The sequence below is a fragment of the Pinus tabuliformis genome, chromosome X, assembly GCF_031772625.1.
Source record: "Pinus tabuliformis cultivar Carrire ecotype Pingquan chromosome X, CPIR1, whole genome shotgun sequence".
Taxonomy (NCBI): Eukaryota; Viridiplantae; Streptophyta; class Pinopsida; order Pinales; family Pinaceae; genus Pinus; species Pinus tabuliformis.
The window spans coordinates 1,421,499,453-1,421,522,121 of NC_142308.1; the positions used below are offsets into that span (position 1 = coordinate 1,421,499,453).

Sequence of the window (22,669 nt, forward strand, 5' to 3'; positions counted from 1 at the left end):
ATCTAGCAATTTACCAAATCTTCCTTATTTGATCTTTTGAATTATTCTTGCATATCAGTACCATAAAACAATGAGCATGAATAAAGAAAATAGACAGTCACACCAAAGAACACAAGATGTAAGGTGGAAACCCAATGTGGGAGAAAACCACCTGCTGCAATATGTCTCTATCTTCTTTCAAGAAATTCTTTTTACAATGATTTTGTATTGGTGCAGTCCTTTACCAGCACGCAGGCTGCAACCTGCAGAGAGCTACAACTCTCTCTCGTTTTCCAGTCACTCCTGGAAGGGAGCTACAACCCCCTACTTCTTTTCATGAAGAATCAAATGATCAACAAGTATACAACAGATACAGTCTACTACAGATATCAGATCAATAATTACAGAAACAACCCAGAACACTTTATGAACAGAAATATACAGTCAACAGATCATCTTAAGACAGGGACGCATATTTTCTTTCTGTGGCCTGCGACTGGACGCAGTCTACCTTCTACTGTTCTGCGTGCAGACGCACTGTTCCTCTATGCTTTGCTGCGACCGACGCACCCAGCATAACTATCGCGCCGCGTCTTTCGCTTCAGAGACGCACCCAATAACACAGTCGCGCCGCGTCCTTTGCCTCAGAGACGCACCTGAGCCTTTACTGTACTGCGTCCCGGCGCACTTGCCCTTCACTGAACTTGCGTCCCTTCAGATATAAGAAATATGAGGACTTCAGAACCAACCCAAACTCTCAGATCCACAGATCTGATCATGCGCCATAAAGATCATAGTCCATTAGAAGATTCGCCCTTATAGATCTGGACTAGATCTCACCAAGAGATATTCAACCAAGATGATGCTTAATCCAAATGAATTCCTCTGCTTTATATAGGCAAGCTTCTCCCCAAAACATGGAACAATATCACGAGCCGACACCATAGAAACACAAAACCGTCGGCTAGATACCACACAAGAAACCCCCACGTGCTTTTCTCTGCCTTGAAATGTGTGCACTGGGCGGACGCACCTCCTGAACGGCTGGCCTGCGTCCCTGGACGCGGGTTCTGCATGGTATGCCTGCGGGGACGCACTTGCTGAACATATTTCCTGCGTCCTTCTTGATTTATCACCTGAATGGGTTTGCCATCAAGGACAACACCTGAATCATAATGCCAACAACCTCCCCCTTTGGACTTGATGGCAACCATATAAACTTCAGCTTCATTCTCCCCCTTTGACATCAAGGGCAAAGGGTATGCTCCCCCTATGCTCATGCTTCTCCAGATCTGTAACCAGAAATCCATCATGAAGGAGATAGAGACATATTGCAGCTATTTCCAAGATCTCCTTCTCCATAATGCCAACAATGCATTATGTGCTCCCCCTGAGCCTATACCACCAATAGGAAGATGATCAACAATAGGATGATGCATCAACAACCCCCAGCTTTTGCCTGAGGTATTCAAAAGTGTCCCTGGGCAACGGTTTGGTGAAAATATCAGCAACTTGTTCCTTCGAAGGAACATACTCCAACTTGACCTTCTGTTCAAGTACTTGTTCCCGGAGAAAATGGTACTTGATTGGTATGTGCTTGGTTTTTGAATGCATAACCGGATTCTTTGAGATGCTGATTGCACTTGTGTTGTCACATAAGATAGGGATTGGAGGTGTACAAGTGATTTGATAATCCTGCAAAGTCTGCATCATCCAAAGGAGTTGGGTGCAACAAGATGCAGCAGCAACATATTCTGCTTCAGCTGTAGACAAGGCAATTGAACTCTGTTTCTTGCTGAACCAAGATACCAGTCTGGGACCCATAAAGAACGCACCACCACTTGTGCTTTTCCTGTCATCCACGCTTCCGGCCCAATCTGCATCTGTATAAGCATGAAGAGTGAGATCTGTATCTCTAGGATACCATAAGCCATAATTTTGAGTCCCTTGAAGATATTTGAAAATTCTCTTCACTGCTTGAAGATGAGTCTCCTTTGGATTTGCCTGAAATCTTCCAACTATTCCAACTGCATGCATGATGTCTGGTCGGGTACCTGTTAAATATAGTAAACTTCCAATCATAGATCTGTAGGTTGGTTGATGTACTGCTGCAGACTCATCATTTGCACTGAGACTACATCCTGTGACCATGGGCGTACATACTGGTTTTGCATCTTCCATGCCACATTTCTTCAAAATCTGCTTGAGATACTTGGTTTGAGATAAAAGGATTCCTCCTTCCTTTTGTTGGATTTGCAAACCAAGAAAGTATGTCAGTTCTCCTAGCAAGGACATTTCAAAATCTTTCTGCATGACTGAGGCAAAGCTTTGACTCATAGCTTCTTCATTGCTGCCAAAAATAATGTCATCTACATACACAACAAGTATTAGCAATTTGTCATTTTCAATTTTTATATATAGATTGCTATCTGCTGAACCTTTTGAAAAACCTTGTTGATGAAGATATTTGTCCAACCGGTAGTACCAAGCCCTTGGGGCTTGTTTGAGACCATAGAGAGCCTTTTTCAATCGGCATACAAGATTTGGATCATTTCCAAGAATGAACCCATCTGGCTGTTCAATGTACACTTCTTCTTCCAAGTCTCCATTCAGAAAGGCTGATTTTACGTCCATTTGAAATACTTTGAAATTCTGAGAACTTGAGAGAGCAAGGAACATTCGGATGGCCTCAAGTCTTGCAACAGGAGCAAAAGTTTCTTCAAAGTCTATTCCTTCTTGCTGTGCATACCCTTTACAAACAAGTCTGGCTTTGTTTCTAATTACTTCTCCATTTTCATTCAATTTATTTTTGAAGACCCATTTTGTTCCGATAACATTCTTATCCTTTGGTCTAGGAACCAGCTCCCAAGTGTTGTTCTTTTCGATTTGCTCAAGTTCTTCATCCATTGCTTTCACCCAACATTCATCTTTGCATGCCTCTTTCACATTTTGTGGTTCAGTAGAGGAGAGTAATGCCAAATAACTTGAAGCTTCTGCAATTGTTCTTCTAGTTTGTATACCTGCTTCTTTCTGTCCCATGATCTGAGATTCTGGATGGTTCTTTTGAACATATCTGGATGGAGTCTTTTCTTCTATTCTTGTTCGTTCTTCTGCTTCTTCGTGAGGTTCTTCTTGAGATTGTTCTTGCGGTTCTTCTTCTTCATCATTCTGTCTTTGAGGGTAGCTTTCATCTTCTTCGATGTCTTCACGATGTATTTGCCTAGGAATGTATCCCTTCTCATCAACCACTACATCAATGCTGTCAACAATTCTGCCAAGTCTTTTATTGTAGCATTTGTATGCTTTGCTATGTGGAGAGTAGCCAAGAAGAATACCTTTATCTGCTCTAGGATCAAGTTTGCCAAGCTGCTCCTCAGTATTCTTGATATAGCATTTGCTCCCAAAGATTTTGAAGTGCTTTACCGAAGGCGTTTTACCACTCCAGAGCTCATGAGGAGTTTGAGTGCTGTTCACTCGGACATTTGTTTTGTTGAGAATAATAACCGCAGCATGTGCAGCTTCACCCCAGAAGGTTGCGGGAGTTCCTGATTCATCGAGCATAGCACGAGCCATTTGTTGGATTGTTCTGTTCATTCTTTCAACTACTCCATTTTGCTGAGGAGTTCTAGCTGTAGAGAATTCTCTCCTTATCCCATGTTCATCACAGAAATCGAAAAATTCATTTGAAGTAAATTCCCCACCTCTGTCAGATCTGAGGCACTTAATTTTGTGACCTGATTCATTTTCAACCAAAGCTTTGAAGGATTTGAATTTTTCGAATGCTTCATCTTTGTGCTTCATAAGTCCTAACCAAACAAACCTGGAGAAATCGTCAATAAATAATATCAAGTATTCCTCTCCTCTAGGTGTTCTTTTTCTGAATGGTCCACATACATCTGTATGTACTAGCTCAAGAGGCATGCTGGCTGATCCTTCTTTCTCTGGAAAGTTAGTTCTGGTTTGTTTTCCAAACTGACATGATCTGCATATGGTGTTGTCAGGAATTTTGATATCTGGAAGATCGCGAACTGCCTGATATTTGCAAGCTTTCCTTATTTGTGAGAAGCTTAGATGTCCCAACCTTCGATGCCATAACCAGTGCTCTTCATCCTTGCTTAGATAACATTGTTGTTGTCCTTCATCAAATATGTATAGATTATTTGGAGTTCTTTTTCCTTTGAGAACTGTTTTACCTGTATCAAGATCACGAACAAGACATCCATTTGATCTGAATATAACCTCGGTTCTTTGATCACACATCTGGCTGACACTTAGTAGATTATGCTTCAGTCCATCAACAAACAAAACATTTCCAGCCTTAACATCTTCTTTTAAAGGAGCAATACCTTTTCCTTTTATAGTTGCAGGAGTATCATTTCCAAAAGAGACTTTCTTTCCCTTTTCTAAATTAGAATAAGACTCAAGTTTTTCTTTATCACCTGTCATATGCTTCGAACATCCACTGTCAATGTACCATAGATTTTCTTGTCCTTCTGCATAAAATGCTATCCCACATCTTTCTGTTTGAGGTTCCTTTATTCTCCATGTTTTGGTGCCTGAGGCTTGTTCCTTTTTCTGTTCTTGTACCTTTCTTTCCGGAAACCTGCTTCTGCATTCAAAGTCTTCATGTCCAAAATTATTGCAAATAGAACATTCAACTTCATTTTCAAGAGCTGAAAAGTTGTTATAGGTCCTTTTTGCAATCCCTGTCATACTTCTTTGTTTTTGAGCTTCCCTAGTCATGATTGTTTTATACGCAACACATTGAGCTGCTTTGTGACCAAAGTTATGGCAAGAAAAGCATTGTCCATTGAAGAAGCTTCTGCGATTATTGGATCTACCAGCCAACTGATTGTAATTTCTATTTTCATCTATTCTTGAACCAAATTGAGAAGATTTTACCTGTGGCTGGTTGTGGCTTTTGTTCACCCTTAAGCTGGATTGCCCCTGATAGTTTCTGTTTGACATTTGTCCCTGCTTTACCTGATGATCTTCCTTGTGCTCTTGCTCATTTCTTCTTGCTGCATCAAGATAACTTTTTGAAGTGGATGCTTGAGAAGTTTCTCCATTATAGCCCAAACCTGTCTTATTTAGTGGAGACCGCTGCACACTGATAATCTCATCCAAAGTTTCAGATCCTTTGACAAACTTGAGATTAATAGTTTTTGTTTTCTCAATTTCTTTTCTAAGACCAACAATTTCACCTTCTAATTTTTCAAGATGTTTTTCCTTTTCATCAATTTGGAATTGTAGAGTATCAATAATCATGTTCTTTTCTTCTATACATCTCTTGAGTCTAGTAATTTCATCATAAAGGTTATCCACATCTACAGCATCCTCATAATCATCATCTTCAAATGCCATTAACAGTCTATATTTATTACCTTGTTCATCTTCATCACTGTTTGATAAGCCATCACTATCTTCATGGGTGTAGTAGCTTTTCTTATTTGCACTTTGTTTCTTGTTCCATCTAACTGGTTCCTTTCCTTTATCCTTATAAGAGCATTTTGCAGCATAATGACCTACTCTTCCACAAGCAAAGCATTTGAAAGGTAGCTTACCTCTGAACCTTCCAGAACCTCTTTGAAGATTTCTGACAAAATTTGATTCTTCTTCTTCTTCTTCTGGATCATGGCTTGCTTCATAGTAATCTTCTTTGCCTGATGCTTTAAAAGCAGCCTCCCTTCTGTCTGATGGTCCTCCCTTTCTCATTTCATAAGCAGTTAGAATTCCATGTAGCTGAGACATAGTAAGAACACGGAGATTTTCTTTTTCTTCTATTGCAGATACTTTGGATTCAAACTTGGGGGATAATGATCTTAGAATCTTTTGAACTACTATAGACTCCTTTACTTCTTCACCCAAATTTTTCATACAATTTACAATCTCATCTACCCGAAGAAAATAATTAGCCACACTTTCATCATTATACATCTTGAGAGTCTCATATTGAATCCTGAGAGTTTGAAGTTTAGCTTGTTTTACCTGTTCATCTCCTTCATAGCTTGTGATCATTTTGTCCCATATTTCTTTTGCTGATTTGAAGTGCATTACCTTCATGAATTCTGTTTGGGATATACTTCCTAATAGAGTACTGACTGCTTTTGCATTTGTTTCATACTTCTTTTTCTCAGCTGGATCTGTAGGAGTAGCTGAAGGAAAAGCATAGCCTGTTTCTACAATGTCCCAAACTTCAGTACCAAGAGATTGAAGATATGCAGTAACTCTTACCTTCCAATAATTGAAGTTTGTCCCATCAAAAACTGGTGGCCTGATTGATGCTTCTCTCTTGTAGTTGCTCATGATGAACGATCTACCTTCAAGCGATCAAGCTTTTCTGAAGGACCTGCTCTGATACCAATTGTTGGAAATAATACTGAGAGGGGGGTGAATCAGTATTATCTAGCAATTTACCAAATCTTCCTTATTTGATCTTTTGAATTATTCTTGCATATCAGTACCATAAAACAATGAGCATGAATAAAGAAAATAGACAGTCACACCAAAGAACAAAAGATGTAAGGTGGAAACCCAATGTGGGAGAAAACCACCTGCTGCAATATGTCTCTATCTTCTTTCAAGAAATTCTTTTTACAATGATTTTGTACTGGTGCAGTCCTTTACCAGCACGCAGGCTGCAACCTGCAGAGAGCTACAACTCTCTCTCGTTTTCCAGTCACTCCTGGAAGGGAGCTACAACCCCCTACTTCTTTTCATGAAGAATCAAATGATTAACAAGTATACAACAGATACAGTCTACTACAGATATCAGATCAATAATTACAGAAACAACCCAGAAAACTTTATGAACAGAAATATACAGTCAACAGATCATCTTAAGACAGGGACACATATTTTCTTTCTGTGGCCTGCGACTGGACGCAGTCTACCTTCTGCTGTTCTGCGTGCAGACGCACTGTTCCTCTATGCTTTGCTGCGACCGACGCACCCAGCATAACTATCGCGCCGCGTCTTTCGCTTCAGAGACGCACCCAATAACACAGTCGCGCCGCGTCCTTTGCCTCAAAGACGCACCTGAGCCTTTACTGTACTGCGTCCCGGCGCACTTGCCCTTCACTGAACTTGCGTCCCTTCAGATATAAGAAATATGAGGACTTCAGAACCAACCCAAACTCTCAGATCCACAGATCTGATCATGCGCCATAAAGATCATAGTCCATTAGAAGATTCGCCCTTATAGATCTGGACTAGATCTCACCAAGAGATATTCAACCAAGATGATGCTTAATCCAAATGAATTCCTCTGCTTTATATAGGCAAGCTTCTCCCCAAAACATGGAACAATATCACGAGCCGACACCATAGAAACACAAAACCGTCGGCTAGATACCACACAAGAAACCCCCACGTGCTTTTCTCTGCCTTGAAATGTGTGCACTGGGCGGACGCACCTCCTGAACGGCTGGCCTGCGTCCCTGGACGCGGGTTCTGCATGGTATGCCTGCGGGGACGCACTTGCTGAACATATTTCCTGCGTCCTTCTTGATTTATCACCTGAATGGGTTTGCCATCAAGGACAACACCTGAATCATAATGCCAACATCGTTAACATAGCTATGTCAACAAAACCTTGCACTGTGACCTGCTACACTTCCTCTACTAGCTTTTATGCAATCGCTCCCTCCATCGCGAGGCGCACCGTCCTTTGAGTCTACTAGAGTGTCTTCAATTTTTCCTGGACTAACAGAGTAAGCTAACTTGCTTCCTCTGCCCATGTCTATATTCTGGCCTTTAATACAACCTCTTTCTTTTGCAACTCCTCAATCTGCATTTGAAGTTGTTTTCCTTCTATTAGGCGAGCAAAGCACTGGATTGACACCAAAATGCACATAGTTGCCATGATTTCATCAAACTGTCACTGCAACTCCCTGATATCTATACCAAGTTTCTATAGGGTTGGGTCCTCCTGTAGGTTCGCCCATAGTTCCATTACTTGCTCGAATATTAGTGTGTAGCCTGTGATGATTGCATCCAAAGTGGATATACTTTCTTTGATAGTTGCTTTGCGTTGTTCCTGGACTTCTAGAGGAATTGTTGGATGCAATTTCAACTCGAGCTCTGAGATCTTCATTTGGAAGTAAAATGTTACTCTGCCGACCTCATCCTTCAATTCTTTGACTACGACAGTGAACTTCCAAATCTTTGTTGTTGTTGCTGCATCTTCTAGAATGTGAAGTTCTAGCAGCATCTGACATGCCTATGTAATTTCTGCCTCTGGGCTCTGGCTTCGTGTGACCAATGCTTTGTTTTCCTTCAGTGCCTGAGCCTTTTCTATAAAAATATGTTCATTATTCATCTTGACTTCGTTGACAACTAATAGTGCACACTACTCCCTGATCCTGAGCTCATCTAATACCCCGTCATGAGCACATGGAGGGTATGAATAGGTAGTGTGACTAATTTGACACCCACATAATTTATATGTTCGAGCTGGGCATTTGCTTCATCTGCTTCTACGCACAGTGAACCATTTGGTAAAGGAATAACTTTGAGGTCCATAGTTCTGTCTGTGTCTAGAACCAACTTGCTCGCTTACTATAGGCTCACTTGAATCCAGCTTTCCTATCCCATGCTTGCTTGAATTTGACTTGTTTGAATCTACAACTCATGTAGATCCTTCTGCATGCTCCCCAACATTGGCATGTATTGCTACTCGAACTGTGTCCACAACTATGTCATTGTGTCACGGATCTTGTCTCTGATCTCATCAAAGTCTCCCTTAGTGAGGATCATTAGATCCACATGTGCATGCTTGTTCGATTTCTGCTTTTTCCTGAGTGTGGAAGTCGTCTCCTTGGTCCACTTTTGCGATTTAAAGGGAGTGCTCTACTCCTTACCACCACCTTCTTCCTCCTCGGACCCTTCCTTGTTTGCAATATGTTGAGAGGCAGACTCCTCAACTTCCAGTTTGGCCTCCTTCACAGCGCACTCCTTGACAGTGTCTGCCTTAACAAAAACTTCCTTCTTTTCTTGTGCTGCTTCTTCATGGGTTGCGGCCTGCTCAACATCTTTCTTTTTCGGCACTGATTTCTCTCAAGCAACAACCTGCATAACTTCCCTTTTCTTCTACACTTCTGTGGCCTATGCAGAGGAACTTTCCCTGACCGTGCTGGTTCAAGCGCTAAGATCTGATGGCTACTACTACTCACTTGGCCATTTTCCCATGACTTCTTGTACATTTACGTTAATGACTAGGTATGGAAACTTGTACCATAATTTCTTAGGATATACGTTGTGAAAGTACGCTTTAAAGTTCACGTAGGCCTCCAATTTCCCAAATAATGTTGGTGACAACCTTGGCCTCTAGTTGATCATGGTGCGAAGGTCCATCTCGACCAGCACCTAGAACACTTTTGTCTCCATGACCCTTTCCGGGTCCTTCGTTGCCCATAGCGAAGTGAACTTCGTGGCCTCTGGTATATCATTGTCCTATGGAGGGAATTGGCTATCCTTTGGGAGCCTCCATTCGATGAGGGCACGCAATAACGGCAACCATGCATAATGGAATGCCTTGCCTTCATCCTGTGTTTTGCGACAATTCAACAGAAACTATTTGTAGAGGTAATCCGCCTAGTTATACTACACCCCCTTCGTGCATTGTGTAGCCAAGGAAATAAATGGTGCTAAAACCTCATCCATGTGACACTTTCTCATAATCTTACAAGCCAAAATCTAGTGATGAACTGAACCTCCATATCATTGATGGAACGAATAGAGTATCCACGTGACTTCTTCACTAAGCCATACTCACAGTTCATTTTGTCCGTGATTTGTTTCTCTTGGCTCTTACCTCCAAACTCCTTGGTGGGATCCACCCCTTGGTATGGAAACCTTGTGATATTGCGGATCAGCATATGTGTGATGGGGGTGGGCTCTCCCGGCCAGAGACAACCATCATGCACCAGCGTAAGAAATTGGCATACACACATTGTGTTGATAGTGGTTCAACTAAAGTGTGGTACCCACAACTTATTTAGCAACCCAACTTTTTCAACCCCTACAACCTACTTCATAGTCTCCAGTCACGTGACTCCGGTCAATATTTGTTTGTCTCCAAGTGCAGGAATTTCCCGTGATTAGCTAGATCCCAATCCTCCATTTTAAGGGTGGGAATCCACCCTAACTACACACCTTCAAATGTTACTTTCTTCCGTAATAACAATGTAGAGACCATAAATTTTCTAGAATCTAAATCCTTCAGGACCTTTGCTTTTCCCTTTTGCGAGGGGATATATTCTGGGAGCCTAGTGATAGGCTCGCCTTCACCAACATCCAACTCTTCAACCCCGTCGCAAAGCTCCTCTGCGTCCATGTCCAAGGGTTCATATGGCTGGTTTTATTTTCCATCTTCCCTTTCTACTGAACCTCCATAGGGTTCTTCCTCGGTGACTGCCTCACTGATACAACCCATGGTTTCTTTTGTTTCTCCTTAGCAGTGGATGGTTTAGGCCTAGGCAACCTCGAGGTCGTAGGTACAGACATTGCAGCTTCTATTGTTGATGCAATTCAAGGGTTGCAGTGTCAGAGACAATGACTTCAGAGACAGCGGCTTCAGAGACACCAACTTCAGAGATAGCGATTCTGCGAGATCAATCATTTTCTCAATGAAGAGCTTGCGACTCTACCCAGGCAAGTTTGTGAAATCGCCTGTGACAGAAGTTCCTCCAAATCGTTTTAGACATACAGGGGGGGCATTAAATTTTATGAAAGAAAAGTGTTTGACTGTAGGCCATCATGCCATAGCTATAGGGAATTTCAAATTCAAATCCAACCGTTCCCTCCAATTTCTGCTCATAAATGCATCTTTGGTAGTAGATTGCCAACGATTTGTGCCATAAATGCAACCTACCCATTTCTCCTAGCGGGATTTTCACCATCCAATCAGCTACAGTACATCTAATGAATATTTTTAGAATCCTCTATGCAACACCATCCTCCATGGTGCAACCCTCTTGGTGCAGCTCCTCTTGGTGCACTGTTGGCTTCCCACGCGCAGCCCCCTAACTTCATTTTCCCATTATTCAGGTAGTAGAGTTTATAGTCCCGTACTTCCATGTAGTTGCCTGGAGTACTACGACTATCCTACTATCATGTAGTCATTACACAGGGGCATGATCCCCTTGATATAACTTCAGTTGACTCCCATTGCCTCTTCCCGGAAATATTTCCCCATTCGGCTTCGTGAGCTGAACTTTTCCACCATTTGTAATTTATTTGACTACATAGGGCCCCAACCAGTGCATTTGAACTTCCTAGTGTTATAGACATTTTTGTGCCTTACAGCATTGAGCATGAAATGTCCATAATCTAAGGGATCCAAAGCCCTAAACATGTTGTTCCTACCCCTAGAGGAACAAGGCTAACAAACCACAGCAATTCACAGAAGTTCTCCACCAGAAACTGCTCAAAAACAAGTCAATTCAGGATCAATTCAGTGGCTCCACTAGCTGTTTGCGCTGAATGTCAAAGCCAACACTGGCTACCTGCGCTGAATGTCAAAGGCAACACTGGCTACCTGCGCTGAGCGAGAGTTGACATGTGGCAAGTTCATTCCACGAGGTGTCAAAACCCAGGAAGCTTCCAAAATCTTCCTCAATGACACTTGCCTCAGGGAATTCGACTGGTGATGAGTAAGAGGTTCCAAATCTCCAAGTGGAAGCAAGAACCTCCAAGTGGAATCAAGAACTGACAGAGGGAGAGGACACTAGTCAGATCTCAAGCTGACTCATCCTCTCTCCAAACATCTATATATGGATCTCTCCTTCATGAGATCTAGGGGCTGGAATTTTGTTATTGCAAAGAATTGCTGTTGGTTTGAGATTGGAATCATTGGGTGCTTAATGCTTTGAAGGGGGTGAATATAGGAATTCCATTTACTGGGAAGGAGATGCTGGATTGGAGCCCTCTGGGTTGTATCTCTTCCTGAACCTTGTTATTCATCAATAAAGCTATCTTGGTTTCTCCTATATACTGATGTATTTTTGATGTATGATTGCATTAGTATATTTAGTTTAATTCTAATCCTGAACTAGTTATGAATATGAATCCATGTCTTGTGTAGTGTTCTCTTCTTGTGATATTGCAGAAACCTCTTGAAGCTGGGCGAGCGAGAAGGAAAGTAGCTGGGAACTCTCCAAGAGAAGAGAAACCGGATCGAGGGACAAACGGAAGACACCGGTTAGTCCATCTATCCCTCTTCATTCTTAATTCATAAAGGAAGAATACTAGAATAGCTGTCTCTGTTTGTTGCTAAGGCACTGTCACACCTTAGGTGGATAGGATCGTCCTGCATAGGCATTTTTCCCCACAACAAATTGGCGACTCCACTGGGGAGATTTGTTTAGTCATTTTATTTGTGTTTCTATCATTGTTTGTTCATAGACTCGACAGCAATAATCGAACTGCATCTGCTATTCCCAGATGCAAAGTAGACAGTTGCTGCTTTGATCCAATCACTGGACTTGTCTATGATCTGAACAATGGACTCACAAATGATTTGATGATCCTTTGCGATAGATCTTAGTACTCCCTCAAAGCATCCCTTTGATTGTACCTTGCTTGTTGCTTTTATTTGGCCTGAAACAGTAGATTAAATAGCGATCTGTGAACCAGAACCAGTGAGAAATGAGAGTTTCTCCTTCAGCGCAGACACTGTGAAGGGATTTTGCATTTCAACGCAGGTCCCGTGAAGGCTACCTGCGCTGAATGTCAAAACCCCTGAGTTGAGGTTGCGTTGAACCAGTTTGGCTTTGTGCAGCTGGGGTTCTCTGCTCTATTTTGCCTTGTTTTGATCTCTGATTTTTGCAGCCTGTAACCAACATAGGTACCAGTCTGATAACTCCTTTTCTCTGCTTAAATTCCACCTCCTTTTGTACAAAAAGACTGTGAGTGTTTTTATGTGTTTGTGGCATCATTTGCAGTTTTCCTTTGCATGAGTGAAATAATCATCCTGTAGCCCTTGATTCAGATCTGTCGATTGTGATCTTAGAAGAGAGTTCATTGGCTGTTTACAGTTGATTATACATTTACTTTTGCTTTTGGTTTGAGTTTGTCTCTTTTAAGTGTCAAAACAAGTATTCATTTCGAAAATCGTTAAGTGTTGTAATCTCTTCTACCCTCTCTGATTTCGGAAAAGTAAACTTGTTTGCATTTGTCATTTAAAAGCAAATTTAGAGTTGTACAAAAAGCTTTCTTTGTAAGCATCAATACTAAGAAAGCGGAAAACAAACACCTGCATTGTGCATTTGCATCTTGATAGTTTGCATGTCTGATTTAGGAAAAGTGCATTAGAGTGTGCTGATTGCTCTTTGAGAAAAGATGGTGTCTTTCTTTTCCCTTAGTAGCTAGGATTTTCAAAGTTGAAAAGATATAAAGCTTGCTTATCATCTTTAGACTGCATTTAGGAATTGTATCATACATCTCGTGGTGAACCTCAAAAGGAAAACTTCTAAAAAGATCAACCTAAAATAAATTGAATGAACTTAACAACGCTTTGCAACATAACGCACAACATAGAGGTCTAGGTTAGAGACGTGTTCCGGCGTCGTAAAGCCTGGTGACTGTCGATCTCGTGGATGGTGGGTGATTCCTCCTGAGGGACGATAGCGCCAGTACGGATTGTGCTCCCACGTACCGTCGCGTATATATTGGGAGACCCCTATAGACATAAAACCTTTATCTTTAGGAAGCCGTGTCGGCCGCCCTACTGATCGCAATGCACTGAACACAGCATTCAGGAAGATCGACCGCCCGTACCCTAAAAAGTATTCTGCGGTTTTGCGAAAAGTTTGGCACACCCTCTGCCTAGAACTCCAGAGCAGTTCCTTTTGGCCTTTTTCAGACTCTATAACAGAAAAAGTCCATCCGAGCATTTGTCACTTCGGGCTCGTTAAAACATCGAAGGAGACTAGAGTCATCTTTAGCTTTTTCTCGACTCTTTAAAATTGAAAAAGCAAGTTGTGTCTAAAGTGTCGTTAAAAATTTATTTTAAACGGAACAATCACCCCTATTCCTACGTTGATATTTAGGTTGAAAAAACGGAGCACACCAACCAAGGAATTCCCCTTGGTGGAAATCCTAGTCCCTTCTCCTCTTGGGGAGATGTTGGTGCGCCCCATATGGCCACATTGTCGCTTCCAGGACTGACAATTGGCTTGTCGGTCTGGCTCTTTTCAACCAATGTCGTTCAGAACACCATTGTTCCTGAACAGTCGAGTCAACAGTTAGATCAGACCAGAGTTGCCCACCAGCCTTCCACTTCATCTAATTCTTCCTCTCCTCCTTCCTCTTCGCTTGACGGAACTGGTAAAACAAAAAACCAAGTTCCTAAGGAGAAGAAGGAAAAGAAGAAGAAAGAGAAGAAGAAGAAGGAGCCAAAAGCGACTGGGGGAAAACAAGTGTCGTCTGACAAAATCCACACACAGCACTGACTAGGCCTAAATCGCCATGTGTCATATGCAAGGGAGACCACTTCCACAGAGATTGTCCCTGCATCCCTCGGATACTAAGGGACTGGTCTCCCCGTTTGCACAATTAGGTAGCGTCAACCTCTGATAGCCATGTTGACTGCTCACCGTCAACTAGTGAAAGTGAAGCCACAGGACAGAGAGGGAAAGCTAGATTTCCCTGCAAACTGTGTGAAGGCGACCATGCCATCCACCGTTGTCCCTTCTTAGACGAGGCTAAAATAGTTTTGGAAGATCGCCCAGTTTTACCAGTGCAACTTCCTCCTAGATATCGAAAACTCCTGCCAAGTCCTTCACTAGTTGAGAACCCGGCTGGCCCACCCAGGTGGTCAGCCGAAGCACCTATCATTGAAGATGAACCGTCTGAATCCATACCTGATGAAAGTCAAAAGGTTGAGACGGTAGTTGACCCGGTTTTGCCTTCAAAGGCTCTATCTTCGAATGATACCATCATAGAGGAGAATAAAGACGACACCGTCCAAATTCTCTTCATCAACACAGACTCCGATGAACAAGGGGGCAATTTGCCCATTCCTTTATCGCAGGAAGGAACTTCGTCAGAGTCATACCCGGCCGTCTATTTGGTCCCACCACCAAGCAACCTAGTTGTCTCGTTCGACTGGAACCAACTAGGCAGACCCCGGTTGCCAGCAAGCATACCATTCAGAATTATCGTTCAAATATACAGAATGGTAATGGCTGGCACTATCATTGATGAGGGGGCATCTGTGAGTATCCTTTCCTCTATTGCTTGGAAAGCGCTTGGTTCGCCAGCGCTTTTTCATGAAATGAGAAATCTATCAGGCTTTGATAAAGGAACCAGTCGACCTTTAGGGATCCTCCCCAATGTGCCCATAACATTGAAAGGGAAGACCGTTCAAATGAACGTGATGGTCGTTCAAGGACCCTTGGATTATAACCTACTCCTTGGACGAGACTATATATATTGCATGGGGCCCTCGTCTCCTCACTCTTTAGAGTAATGTGTTTTCCACATGAAGGAAGAGTGGTCAAGCTCGTGGACCAACTTTCATTTCCCGAATCACGCATCGCAAATAGTCATGTACCATCCCTAAATGGTCTCTTCATGCAAGAAGTGTCTCAACCCACGGTCCGTCCTCCTGATGAGCGCGAGTAATCTGGGAGGATATGACTGGAACCCAGGGGGCATGCGTCCTGGTCTGCTTCGGCAGGAAAACTTTGGGTATAGGGTAGGTTTCCGCGGGAGAATATGACTAGTCCGTACCCCGTCCGTCTAGGAAGAGGGGTTGTTCTAGAATAAGATTCTTTTGTCAAAGTTATGTGAGTTGGCGGGCTACGTCGCTCACCTTTGTCTATTTCGGTAGACATTGCCGGGGAAGTGTTTTGTTTGAAAGATTAACGAGACAATCTTTGGGTAACCTGAAAGAGGTAGGCCTCTCTCGGTGAAACGAATGTTTTGATGGAAATGAAGTAGAGGTAACCTTGAAATCGTACTTTATGCCTGGGGGCATGCAAACCTTTTGGAGTGCAAGCAAGGGGCGACTATTTATTTTTTAAATTTTTAGGTCCTCCCTTTAAACCTGTAGGTCTAACCCTTTAAACTCGTAGGATTAGTCGTTTCTGAACTTGCATAACGAAAGGATCCGGGGCAAAGCTTCGTGAGATGAAGCTCCATAAAAAATAGAATCTCAATGAGACACTCTTATCATATGACTGGGTAATCGAGCAGTTTTAGCACACAGTTCATGCTCGTTAAAAAATAAACGCAAGATCCAAGCAGTTTTAGCACATAGTTCATGCTCGTTAAAAAATAAACATAAGACTGAGCAAATGTTTCCACCTGCGTTTAAGCTCGTTAAAAAATGAACTATCCCGGTAAATAACCACTGTGAATGTAATATCATCAGCCATTAAAGCCTTGGTCGTGTTTGCACCGTCACCTCCACTTTTCCATTGGCCGATCATTCACCTCCATATGTTTGTTTACCCATTTTGAGGAACAGCTGCGAAGAGTGATTTCACTAGCCATCCTTGTGACACTGCCGTGATTGGAAAATTCCAACCTGTACCTGGAATCAGCTGCTAACCCGTTTCATCACTCGTTCCTCAAAAGACGAGTCTTCTTTAAGCTCTTTTCATCTGACTCGTAAAATATGAAAAGATTGCCGAGTTTTGGCCTTCCAGCTCGTTAAAGCGACCGGAAGAGCTATCCCTCCTCTAGATTTTAATCTTTTTGGACCTGAGGGATTATTGCACAAAAAGATCGAGCGCTTGTTTTATTCGGCTCGTTAAAACTATTGAAAACTCATCCCTTCTGTATTGTTTTATACTTTTTCGGACTTAAGGGATTAGATGATGAAAAAGGACTTTTGGAGTTAACTTTATGTACCTTTTCAAACTCTCTAAAAATGAAAAGGACCGAGTTATCCTTGTCGTTAGACTCGTTAAAATCATTAAATAGCGACAAACTTGTCTTTAGACGAGAACGAGTTTCACTATCGCTAGGCTCGTTAAAACATAGCGATGGGCTTGCCCGAAGGGTAGGTTATAGAACAAGCATATGTTATCCTCCTCAAGCTTGACAAAAATAAAGAGGTACTGGTCAGCAATGACTGGGGAAAAATTGGGAGAAACTCAAGAAAACTTTGATGGTAGCAAGTCGCTCTTGAACATGACACTTTTCCTCCGTACCACAATCGGGTTGGGTTGTTTCATTCACCGGTCACATCCATGGTCTCGCCATACCATCCATATTTGGGGTAATGCTACCGATCCATTGCATCAGTGTCGCCATATGCTCAAGAGAAGTCGTTCAGAAAAGTCAACCGTGTCCCATCCACTGCCATACATTATCCTTCATCCTTTCATGACCGCCACCCTGAATCATATGTCACAGATCGTTTTCACCTCCATCAAAATCATTAGCTCCATTCCGTGTCACTGATGTGGGATTCATTAAGGCCCTCCTTTGATGGATCACTTCTTGTCGACATCAGCTCATTATCCAAGAATTTGATCTAGGAACAACCCCTTCAGTACTTTGAAGCTTGCATGCCTCAATGGCAAGTTTCTCACTTCCGGCGACAGGTATACATCAATGACCTTCGACCGAAAGATTTTGCGTGATGTTCGATGCTAAGTCCTTTATTCACACCACGTGAATTGTACTGCAGTACCTTGAGGGTCATTATCATTATCGGTGATTCCTCTCGCGCTTGTTAACGGTTTACATCATTGACCGGTAATCAAGCGATGTCTTTCCATGTTCGACTTCAGAACATTTCTCACATGGATCGACTTGTACTTAGAGTGAAGATCGAACGAGTTTGAAGACCCCAGATCTAGTTCCATCCATCCGGGCTGCGATATATATTCAGGAAAGATAAAGACATTGACATGTACATCATTGCAACAGATAATCATCCTACTCAAAGGATGATAATTTCATCAAAATTATCAGTCTACCATCAGACGATTGTCTGTTCTATGTACAGAAAAATGAATTTATAAAGCTGAGCATGGGAATGCCCGCCTCAGCTAGATCATGAAAAGCAGTATGAAAAATAATGTATTGTATTGTATCTTATTATAGGTCTCCTCCCAGCATTGGATGAACTTCGGATCCCCTGATAAAGCATTTCACCCGATAAACGGCCTCATACTTTAGGGGGCAACTGTTATAGACATTTTTGTGCCTTACAACATTGAGCATGAAATGTCCATAATCTAAGGGATCCAAAGCCCTAAACATGTTGTTCCTACCCCTAGAGGAACAAGGCTAACAAACCACAACAATTCACAGAAGTTCTCCACCAGAAACTGCTCAAAAACAAGTCAATTCAGGATCAATTCAGTGGCTCCACTAGCTGTTTGCGCTGAATGTCAAAGCCAACACTAGCTACCTGCGTTGAATGTCAAAGGCAACACTGGCTACCTGCGCTGAGTGAGAGTTGACATGTGGCAAGTTCATTCCACGAGGTGTCAAAACCCAGGAAGCTTCCAAAATCTTCCTCAATGACACTTGCCTCAGGGAATTCGACTGGTGATGAGTAAGAGGTTCCAAATCTCCAAGTGGAAGCAAGAACCTCCAAGTGGAATCAAGAACTGACAGAGGGAGAGGACACTAGTCAGATCTCAAGCTGACTCATCCTCTCTCCAAACATCTATATATGGATCTCTCCTCCATGAGATCTAGGGGCTGGAATTTTGTTATTGCAAAGAATTGTTGTTGGTTTGAGATTGGAATCATTGGGTGCTTAATGCTTTGAAGGGGGTGAAGATAGGAATTCCATTTGCTGGGAAGGAGATGTTGGATTGGAGCCCTCTAGGTTGTATCTCTTCCTGAACCTTGTTATTCATCAATAAAGCTATCTTGGTTTCTCCTATATACTGATGTATTTTTGATGTATGATTGCATTAGTATATTTAGTTTAATTCTAATCCTAAACTAGTTATGAATATGAATCCATGTCTTGTGTAGTGTTCTCTTCTTGTGATCTTGCAGAAACCTCTTGAAGCTGGGCGAGCGAGAAGGCAAGTAGCTGGGAACTCTCCAAGAGAAGAGAAACCGGATCGAGGGACAAACGGAAGACACCGGTTAGTCCATCTATCCCTCTTCATTCTTAATTCATAAAGGAAGAATACTAGAATAGTTGTCTCTGTTTGTTGCTAAGGCACTGTCACACCTTAGGTGGATAGGATCGTCCTGCATAGGCATTTTTCCCCACAACACCTAGGGAACTTCTTGAACTTGCTATCATATAGTAGCATGAAATCATTCACCTTGAAGGTACACAACTTAATATGTCGATCATGTCAGGCCTTCTCGCACCCCTTCTGCACTTGCTGGTGAAATCCTGCTAGAAATCGATCTTCTTCTAATTCCATCAACTATACGAGGCGCTCCTCCACAGTATCATGGTCTGCCATATTAATCAATGCTGCAATTCGCAAGCTCAACACAATATACTCCATAGGAGTCACAACCTCGATCCCATAGACTAGCTTGAACGAAGTTTTTCCTGTTAATTTCTTGCATATCATCCTATATGCCCATAGGACCACTGGTATGCGCACATCCCAGTCGTTTATATGCAAGTTGTAGACCTTCGTCAATTAATTCTCTAAGATTTTATTGGATGCTTCAACCCTATCATTTGGCTCAGGATGATAGGGTACACACTTTGATGATAAACCTGAAATTCTTCAAGCATCACGGCAATAGTTTCATTCAGAAAGTGCATACCCCTCACTCATATGTATCTTAGGAAACCCAAACCTTGTCAAGACATACTCAAATAATAACTTCACGACTGTGGTGGTGTTACAGTCCTTCACTGTTTGTGTTTTTGCCCACTTCGTCAAGTATTCAATCGCAGTAATAATATACGGCACACTAGTCTTTCTCCCTGGGGGCTGTATTGGACCCACACAGTCAATAGCCCATTTGTCAAACACCTGCAATGAAACTTGAGGGTTTAAGGGAAATTCATCCATTCACGATGGCTTTCCCATCCTTTGACATGCATCACATGCCTTGAAATATGCCTTAGAATCCTTATGTAGCATTGGCCACCATAATATTGCACGCAAATTATTCTGCGTGGTTGCTCTACCTAGACAGTGTACTCCTGCCACTCCTCCATGTTCTTCAGAGAGGATACTTGATTGTTCAAACTCCGGAACATATCAGTGCAATATTTCATAAGTGCCCATCCTATATAAGTGTTTCGAAATCACAGAAAAGTTGGTTGCATGGACCACAAAATCCTTTTTTGTTGTGTAGAGTATCCTTCCTGGGTTGTTCTAGTAGTCAAAAAATGGATTATATTAGAAAAAATGATTTTTTGCAACCCGTACAACAAAGAGTTACGCATCCGACAACCCTTCTTCCAAACTAGTTGGTTCTTCACCTGTCTCAATCCAAGATAAATGATATGGTCCCACAGTCAACCATCCAGGATTTATAATCACCTCAATGTTATACTCCTGAAATTGTAATAACCACCTACAAATCTTCCCCCCAACTAGGCTTGTTGACCAGGTACTTGAGAGTGGAGTGATCTGTATACATTTTGAAATGTGCACCCAACAAATAATGTCAAAACTTTTGTAGTGTGTAGACCATCGCCAATCTTCGCGCTTGGTAGTTGAATAGTTCTTCTTGGCCTTTGACAATTTCCTGCTCACGAAGGTTATAGGGTGATCTATCTCACCTTCACCTGGTTGGGTCAATACCACACCCAATGCAATACAAGAGGCATCCACATGCACATGAAATTCTTTCTTCTAGTCAGGAAACACAAAAATAGGCGTAGTCACCATCTTTTCTTTTAACACATCCAAACTGTGCTGACACTCTTCATCCTAGCAGAAGGTCGCGATCTACTTCAGTAATTTCTCCATCAGAGTGATTATCTATGCATAATATTTTATGAACTTTCTATAGTAACTAGTGTGCCCCAATGTTGTGCATAGTTTCTTTACATTCTTCGGAGCTTCTAAATTGACAATCACTACTATCTTCGCAGGATCTATAATTAACCCTTCTTGCAGACCACATGACGTAATAGTATCCCATAAGGAACGCAAAAGATACACTTCTTCAAATTCAAAGAAATTTGGTATCTACGATAAGTATCGAACATGAGGTGCAAATGTGCAACACATTTTACCAACCCAAACATAGTCCAGACATCAAAATATACTTCTAATAATTTATGGGAAAATTCTTTGAACGCTACAATTAAAAATATTGAAAATATCGTGAGCGCATTCTTTAGTCCGAATGGCATCACTTTGTATTGGAGGCATCCCCACTCCATTGTGAAGGTCATCTTGCTGCAATCCTCCAGCACGATCTTAATCTAATGGTACCCTGAGAACCCATCAGTGAATGAATAAGCTTCCTACTATCCAAAATTCTCCAAAAGTTCATCTGTAAATGGTGTTGGAAATGGGTCATGAACGCCTGCATCATTGACCCTCCTTAGGTCTATGCATATTCTAATTTCACCCTGCTACTTCTTGTCTTGAACTACCATAGGGCTCACCCAATCAGATTATTCTACTGGCTCAATAATTCCTGCTTTTAGAATTTTTTATAGCTCTTTTCACACTATTTCCTTATACTTTGGATTCAGCCAGTAAGGTCTCTGTTTCACAGGCGTCACATCAGGATTTAAAGTGATCTTCATCACTCCCATATCCCCTATCATTCCCTTCAAGTCTGAGAACCTGGTAGGAAACAAGTCCTAGTATTCACGCAATAGCTCTATAACTTTATCAACTATATCTTCATCCCAATAATCTCCTATCTTTGCAAACTTAGGCTATGCTTCAGATCCAATGTTTACTTGCCTAGTCTTCAAAGGTTTTGATATATCAGGGTTCTCTGCTTTAAGTCCTTCAAGCTCACGTTGTCTTTCAGTCTCCGAAATATTGATTTTTCACGGATCATCTTCTTCTTCTTCTATAGTCACATTGTAGCATTCCCGTGCATGGCACAGCTGTGTACTCCAATCTGATTGAATCCATTCTATTAGCTCTTCATGTGTTCTAAGGATAGTGGCCTTAATTTCCTAAAGCGCTTCATCAATGCACTCGAATCCATCCTCAAAGCTAAAAGTTAATAAGAAGCTCCCCCTCAAGATGTCTCATTCAGCTACCCCATGGCATAGCTTTGTTTCCAAAGACCAGTTCATTGGGATAGTATCGAGGGTATGACAAAAGATATGCACCCATTCCGGTTGTGGCTCTTCTCCCCAAGCTTTAGTCCACTGTGCCAAATGCTCATGCAAATCATCCTTTCCACTATATTTCTTAGTCATCCAGGTATTAGCGTATCCAAATTTCAACGTCATCATCTGCTTTTATTCCCTTGAGTTAGCAAAGCTTTCCTCATGCGTACCCGACCAACAAGAAAGCGTAGTGTGCAATTCTAGTTCAAGTGCCTAGAATCAGTGTTCCTCGGGAACTTCCCTTTCAAACTCATCTAAAAAGATATTAAAATCATTCAAACCATCATAGTCCAGGATATTTCTTACCCCCGTAGATATGCACCGTAGCGATTTGGTCATCATATTGCAATGTAGCGTAGAGAATTCATGCAACCAATTCTGCCAGTGTTCGTGCTCTTCATCTGAGTCTAAGGTATAGGAGTTGTCTCTATCCCACATGATTCACCTATCTGCAATGGGATTGATCTAATCTTCATCCCG

At 42.0% G+C, this 22,669-nt stretch overlaps 1 pseudogene; it reads left to right on the forward strand.

Annotated features, from left to right (window-relative positions):
- Nucleotides 1-10,502: 10,502 nt before the first annotated feature.
- LOC149145364 (putative methyltransferase At1g29790) overlaps nucleotides 10,503-22,669 on the forward strand; it is a 31,072-nt pseudogene continuing 18,905 nt past the window's right edge.